We start from the raw sequence: 8,510 nt of genomic DNA on the forward strand, positions 1-8,510 counted from the left end.
TACATAATGTTTTCACTTGCAGAGATCCCCCTGACTGAGCTTTTGGATCACACACATCTGCCAAGATGTTGAAGAATTCCTAGGTCACAGACCAGACAGCCACTGGCCAAGGAGTTACTGTATACATGTGTATTCCTTTCTGTCCTTCCTAATTCAGGCACAGAACAGACTGTGGGAAGATCTCAATTGCATACTCCTTGCGTCCTCTCTCCTTCTCATTTTCTCAAAACCTGTTGGATGAGAAAGCTAGAGGTCCCACCCCTCTGACCTTCTCCTTCAATAGGTTTTGATGAGGCAGGGAGAGAAGACGCAAGGCGCATGTAATTGAGATTCTCCCTAAGACAGAGAAGACATCAAATTAAGCTTTATATTCACAAGGCCCCTTATGATTGCCAGAGAGAATGAGGATGGGAAGCCCTTGTGGTTCACTGTCGTATTGCAGGAGCCTACAGTATATTGGCAGGATACTGTATGTTGCCAGAAAGCCTGCTTTGAACATTGCTAAGTATACTGGCCAAGTAAAATAATATTTGCTAATAGCTGGGTTACAAAAAAATGCTTTAATCATGCCAATTATTTCCCCATCGTACACAGGAAAATGTTTTACTTTTTTCATATTGCGAAAAGGCTGTCCTTATGTAGATAAGAACCCAATGTAAGAAAAAAATGTACTTTGGTTATTTCTTAATGCAGTGTGGCTAGTGGGCCCTTGTGGGATAGATTAGTAGTATTTTATGAAATTACATTAAAGGAACTGATTACACAAATATTTTTGCTTTGTGGTAATGAGTAAGAACTTACTACTGAGGACCACAGAATGGCAATATCAGAGCTCCTGCCAACTTGTAATCCTCAGGCTCTATGGATGTACCAAGGTGCCTGATCAGTCTATTATGAGATGAACAACCCCAAGACAAACCAAAACACAAGGAATCGACTACAACACGTTTTTGTCATCAAAATAGGAACATATTGTTTCAAGTGATCAGCAGTTTTAGAAGAGATTACTGCAAGACCTAAAACAATGAACATTCAAATGAATGTTCAGTCTCATTGAATATTGAACTATGCAGATGAGCCGGAGTCTCAAGAGTAGGGCTGTCTCTTTTATACACACAGGCAGCTCTCTGAAATATAGCCATTCAATCAGAGGTGACCATCAACACAAGAACATTGGAATTGCCCTGAGGATGGGGAGGACGACTAAATGGACAGCTCTAGGGTCTAGTACCATGTCACACAGAAGAGAAGGAACATCTCTACAACAATAAATTGTCTGAGATTGAACCACATCTGCAAGAAATTAATGAACTTGTATTTCTCTACTAACCTGGTCCTCTTCATTATGTTAGTCCATAAAGGATATGTCTTTAACAATGTACAAAACAGCATTCTTAATGTGAATAAATGCCTTTGTACCTGTATTTGTCTTTCACCCCATCTATTGAATTGTTCACACTTTAAACCAACTGGTATTATCCTTTATGGTGTTGTATTATAAGGTTTATAGTACTTTACGTCTCAGTATATTCAGAACTTGCGACTTTAAGTCAAACGTTACCATATTATTCTATGTCTCCATGTTGGAATCTATCCTGTCTTTACCATATGTATCCTAATGTCTCTGTACCAGGTACTAGGTCTCAGCCATGTCTTTGCCAGAATGGTGCTTCTCCTCTCCCTTTCCCCAAGTCGTTACCAGGAGGAATGTCTCTTGTCCCATCTGCTTCCGTGTCATCCCTTTGTCTTTGCATGCCCAGGCCCTTCACATGCTGAACATGAAGAAGATTAAAAAAAAAAAAAAAAAAAGTAGGACAGTGATCGAACAAAAGTTTCGCTATTTCACTCACCAGTGTATTGTTTTTCAAATTCCACACAATGAGGTAAATTGATTTTGATTGTGTCCTGAGGTTAGAAATATTCTGGACAACCAATCAAATCAGTTTAGGTCATGCTGCCTTTAAGGCAGATCTGAATATGAAAAACACAAACAATCAAAATGTTCAAGTTATTATGGATGAAATAAACAGAGGTATAGTATCTCTATTGTATACATACTTCTAGAAGAATGTGAAGTATGCATGCACATTCTTCTGGGATGGATTTTTTAAATATATATACAATCGCTCTTATCAAGACACAACACTTCCTAAAACTACAGGCCATTCTCCTGTGTGAATATGTAAAATGCTATTCAGATTCAAGGACAAGAATAATAAAAAATGTGTTACAGGCTGCACAGTGCACTTTGGATTATTATTGTCCTGTGATGTGTAAAGACTTTGAAACCATTTCTAGTACCTCACTTGGGGAAAGGCATGCCATGACTGACATCTGCTGGTAGGAATATATTTGTCATACAAAATACAGAACCGCTTCATTTCAGGGCCAGATATGCAGCAGGTGCATAGTATGTGGTCCAGTGTGGCTCAATTGGTAAAGCATTGCGCTTGCCATGCCAGGGTTGTGGGTTTGATTCCCGCGGGGGACCAGTATGAAAAAGCAGGAAAATATATGCACTCACTACTGTAAGTTGCTCTGGATAAGGGTTTCTGCTAAAAGCATGTGTAACTAGCTACTGTAGCCTAGGCCTACTGCTTGCTAAGATAACAGGATGCCTCTACTAATTACTTGTAACTTAATAAATATACCATTACTTAATACATTTCCCCCACGATGAAATTGGGGAGGGACTATGGATCTCCCTCCATCTGTTCGTACTTTAATTACATGCGATAGCTGACACATCACTGGCCTGATTTTGACGAAACTTGGGTGAATGATGCATCTACACTGATCGAAGTGGATTTATCAAGGGATCATAGCTTTCACCTGGACTCACCTGGTAATGGAATGAGTAGGTGTTCCTAATGTTTTGTGCACTCAGTGTATATTGATACATTGGCTGGATCTATGTTTATGTTGAAATTGAAAAAATGTGTCCGATCCTTTTAAGAGGTTTTCTTTGTCTTCTTCAACCTCATGTTGCATTTGGGGTCTGCAGCACTGGTCATCATAGTCTTGTATGTTCATTCTTAATTCACATGCTTCTTACCCTCAGGTAAAAAAGGGCATTTCCGTCTTTATGACACACTCTCGGGGTTCCCTGGGGCGTAGCTAGTTACGAGGCAAGGTATTAGAATTTAGTATGATCACGTTTAGACAACTAAAATCACAGTATTAACATCACAAAAACATTATCATTAGTCTGGATATTTTCTACACAACGTGAAGTATGTAAACATCATATACACATAAACTCTTCAAGTTACAATGTTTTCGTTATAACATCTTCATTTAACTTTTAATAGTATCATAAAATAGACATTCATTTTCATATTCTATCCATCATTATTCCCACCCATTCGGATGATGAAATATATTGCCCAAGAGTCCATTTATTTGACATTGTAGTTTTGGGCAGTAGACTCTCCCTAAGGCAAAATAACGTGTGAAATGTGAAAGTCAATGTGCATATTGCCTAGACCAAATTCGGGAGATCTCTAGAGACGTAGTGTCACGACTTCCGCCGAAGTCGGTCCCTCTCCTTGTTCGGGCGGCTTTCGGTGGTCGACGTCACCGGCCTAAAAGCCATCGCCGATCCACTTTTCATTTTCCATTTGTTTTGTCTTTGTCTTACACACCTGGTTTCAATTCCCCAATGACTTGTTCATTATTTAACCCTCTGTTCCCCCATGTTTGTTTGTGAGTAATTGTTTGTATGCAATACGGTCCTTTATGTGGGCTCGCTATCTGCTGTCCTGCACCTGACTCCTCTACACAAGCTACACACAGACCACATTACACGTAGAGAAAATTGGCAATGCTAAAATAATTATGTGAATTGGCTCTGCAAGACAGAGCCAATTCTATCTTTTGGCAGGTCAAGGGGGCACTTGTGCAATCATTGGCGATGAATGCTGTACTTTTGTCCCAGATCACTCTTCTAATATGACTGATCTTTCCGAATACATTGCTACTGTTGCTAAGAATAATTCCCCACAAGCAGAGCATGTGCCTGCAACTTGGTTGGAATCCCTGTTTGGAAGTTGGGGATCCCAAGTTCCCAAATAGGCAGCAGCACGTGTTTTTTTTTCATAGTTTTCCTAATTGTGTTATTTAACATGTTGTATGATTTATTATAATGATGTATCTTGATATAGAAGCTAAAATCTATTTGCTTACATTAAAATGTAATGATTATTATCACACAATTTTTATGTTTGTGCTTTTCTATTTAGCAATTTCTGTGTTCTATTCAGGTGCTTTTCTAATAACCAATGTATGTGTTCATGCAAGTGACTGATTGAACAAATCTTCACTATCAGTATCTGCAGTACGCCCAAACCTTGTTTTGATAAAAGTATATCTCAGTTTCAAGGCCTCAGCTTAGAGAGAAGAAGCCTCGTGAGGTATTGGTCTGTCACATGAAGGAAGCAAACGTTAATGATGAATTAATTATGAATGATGAATAAGCTAAATCATGCAAATATAACTTGTCTGTATATAAGAGTATTATTGGGACTGTGGAGCTCCTGATCGACATTGGTTGGAACCTCTCCAGCGCCCTGGTAATAAAGAATGATTCATTTAAGATTGACTTTGCGTGTCCCTGTGTAAGAATTTCCATGACACATTATTCACCAATAATAAGATGAAAAGTTTCATGGTGGTGAGAGCAGGAAATTCTGTCAGGATCCTCTTAAACTTTGAGGTAAGAAGTAAAACTGGTAACTCATCTTTCTCTAAACACTGTTATCCCCAGATTGCATTGGTAGGTCTTTCCGGTAGTTTCCTGGAATTGGCTTATGCTTGGTGTTTTCAATCCTGATAATGTTCTAATCATCTTGTTATTAACAGGCCTCCCCATGGCCAGAAGTCACGTGGCTGAAGGATGATGTTCCTGTGCTGAAGCGGGTCAGTATCTCCAACTCTGAATTGTCATCTCAGCTACTGATCACTTCATCTGAGTGCTCTGATTCAGGGATCCACACCATAGGGGTCAAAAACCGGGTGGGCCAGGAAAGCTTCAGCGTGGAGGTCAGGCTTACAGGTACAGTAACATACAATGAAGCTCTCCCAGTCTATTTCAGACTGAGAAGGGATTGGAACTTAGCCTCACAAGATACCTGATCTCCTACGTTAATGGTTTGCTAAATGTAAGCTTGCGAGATCAGGCGGCTTGCGAGGCTAATTGGAACTTGCACAACATGAAAAAGATGGCAAGGGTCAGCACTCACAAATAAAGTATTTTAAATATCAGCAGTCACAATGAACGTCGGCCATGATTGATGCAACGATTCTCACAATGAGAGAATTTCATCCCAAAGTGTTAGTTACATCCTACTGACTCTCATGTCTCTGACTCTGGCACTAGATGATCTCAAGCCCCCAGGACCAGTAGAACTTGAGGAGAACGTCCCCTGATGAGAAGTGTGATGATCACCTCCACTACTCTGTGTCTAAACGAGACTCCATCAAAGGCTCATGGAGCACAGTGGCCGACAGGCTCTTCAACAACAAGTTCACCACTTCCGTGTCTACGCTAAGAAGGACATGGGCATGTCTGCCCCATCTGAGTCGCCCACCTGGGGAAGTAAGAGGAAGAATGCTATTACTAGCCAAGTAAAGAGATCCTTTGCCAAGTCATATAACCAGCTCATATGGATAGACTGGCAATAATAACAGTATAATCAATAACAGCTAAGTCATTAAGCTCAACATTAAGTACTAATGTGTTATTCCTGTTTATTATTATTATATTTATTTATTATTATATGTATTTATATTATATTTATTTATGTATCTATTTATTACAAACAATCTATTAACCTTTTATAAAATGCTGCCATTTTAACATATGCATTACATGACATGTGAGATGAGCATTCGACCTCTCTGACCTGTCTCTTCTCTAGGAACATTTGTGGTGAACATGCCAGCCTACAAGACCTGTGATTTGCAGACTGCTCCATCCTTCCTTGTGCCACTGAGACAGCACACAGCTCCCAAAGGTTACAAATGCTATATGTGCCATAAAGGGAAATCCCAAGCCTAGCGTCACCTGGTACCACAACAACATCAGCCAAACACCAAATACTTAATCACCATCTGTGGTGTCTGCTCCTTGCTGATAGTCCGCGTGACCCCCAAAGACTGGGGCGAGTACACCATCCAAATAGAAAGTGCCCTGGGGAGGGCCGAGTGCTCCACCAAACTCACAGTCAGAGATGAGAACTCAACTGACCTGCTCTGACAAATGTGTTTAGTACCTCGGTGTGAGTCGGAATAGAATTGAATGTAATGTCATTGAATGTTGCATAAAATAGAGTTATATCGTTTCTCTTTCTCTCTCTCGCAAAATGAGAAACATTGTGTTTTTACAGTGCTTCAGCATGTAGAGACATTATTATGTATCAAGGTGGAAAATGTAAAGTTTGTTATATGGTAGAATTAAGTTATTTCCCAAAATGCATGGCTGTACTGCTTGTAGACATGCACTGCGGTTGTTGGGGATAGTAAGTACAAATCCAAGAGTTATCATTTTTTGTCACGTCCTGACCAGTAAAAAGGGTTGTTTGTTATTGTAGTTTGGTCAGGGCGTGGCAGGGGGTGTTTGTTTAGTGTGTTTCGGGGTTTTTGGGGCAATGTTCTATGTTAGTATATTTCTATGTCTGTGTCTATTTCTATGTTCAGGGTTTTTGGTTTGTCCTTCAATTAGAAGCAGCTGTTCTTCGTTGCTTTTAATTGGAGGCCATATTTAAGTAAGGGCTTTATGTCACTGTGTTTGTGGGTAGTTGTTCCATGTACAGCGTGTTGCCTTACAGGACTGTCTTCGTCGGTGTTTGTTATTTTGTTCAGTGTTCACGGTCCTTCTCAATAAAAGATGAGTATACACATTCCCACTGCGTTTTGGTCTACTCCATAAGACATTCGTGACAGTTTTTGATAATTATGTTTGATGTGGATACTCCACAACCTAAAAGGACATGAATCGAGATGGCATTGACCCAACCTGGGAGACAGGCAGGAGCAACTGTGAGGAAATACACGTTTATCAACATTTTAACAAACATTGTGATCTGTTCATCAGCCTTATGAATTGATACAGCTTATAACTACAGTGCTTTGATACACATTGTCAGGCCCAGCGTTATGGGCAGGCCATAGTGGGCCTGACCCACCCTACCGTACCTCCTTGCCCGACCAAATAAAATATTGGAAGAATGTATTTTACCGAGATGTGCGTCGACAAATGTAAAGTTCTCAGATGACGCATCAGAGTGAGCGAAACAGCGGCCCTCTGTCTCCGTATGTGTAAATCATGTGTCTGGAGGAATATGGTATGTCATACTTTTTCTGCCAAGACAGCATCAGATACATGGGCTACACATTTTAGACAGAGGAGCGCTGTTTCGCTCGCTAGTTTCAGCAGAGAGGAAGAGGTGAAGCGAAGCGGAGAGCTCACTCTCGACAAAATATGTCCTGAATAAGCCCAATGCGTTTCTATGGACATAATATTCAGACCTAAACTTGTTGCCTGCATTTCCGCCTTTGGGACAACGACTCGCATTGTCAGGGCGGCGACATGAGCATCTCCTCATTATGGTTTCAGCCACTTGCGAAATAGAAAGGAAAGTTGGCGGATGCACAGTGCACTGTTCGGATAGTGGCTTCCCCTGAAGTCAATTTATGTTTTGCCAAATTATATAATTACTCATGTCTAAAATAAGCTAACGATCCAAACTCTCTTGTAAAGTATTTTGAGTGATTTTTATTTAAAGGGTTTTGACGTGGATTGTTTCAAATCACAACTACATAGGATTATGTCTGTTTGGGAAGCCAACTATTGGAGCTGCGCGCGAGGCAATAGGTCGAGCTGATTATTGAGTTGCGGATGTCAGTGAAAAGCATCTAAAATGTATTGAGTTTAATTTAAAATGTTGACACAAGAAGGGATGAGGTGTGTGGCGAAGATATGCGTCTCTCTCCAGAATGCCTGCACGCGATAGACCAATGCCGCAGTAGACCTATAACTTCCATTGTCAACTAAGTGAAATATATAGGCCTAAAGCCTACAAATAAAAACACTACAAAATATCCTGATTAATGCGATTGAAAGAATACGAATTTCTCTCTACTCCGCCTGTCTCCCTCCCTTTTTATCTGTCTTGACTTGAGCTATTGCTAGTGAAGCGCAACATTGTTTCAACTCAGCAGGTTGGCTTGCTCAGGCACAGCGTGCTCCCTCAACGTTACCAGAACAGAGAAACTACACACATGGTCATTGCTCACATGGAGCACTCCAAACAAAAGACTGAACAAAATTGACTAAACTCCTATATGATGATTATGAAACGAACCAAAACGTGTTTCTCAAAAGTGTAGCAGGTTGTGAACTCTGTAAACGTTTCCACTCCAAGAGTGGGAATGGTAAATTATTGTACATGCATTAACGTAAATGAATGTAACCAAATTATGGGGATTAGCGGTACATTTACTAGGCCTAC

General features: G+C 40.4%; 1 pseudogene; it reads left to right on the top strand.

Annotated features, from left to right (window-relative positions):
- The window catches only part of LOC106567315 (immunoglobulin-like and fibronectin type III domain-containing protein 1), a 64,883-nt pseudogene extending 58,627 nt beyond the window's left edge, over positions 1–6,256 (top strand).
- The last annotated feature ends 2,254 nt before the right edge of the window (positions 6,257–8,510 follow it).

This window comes from Salmo salar, chromosome 13 (genome assembly GCF_965601325.2).
Source record: "Salmo salar chromosome 13, fSalSal1, whole genome shotgun sequence".
NCBI lineage: Eukaryota > Metazoa > Chordata > Actinopteri > Salmoniformes > Salmonidae > Salmo > Salmo salar.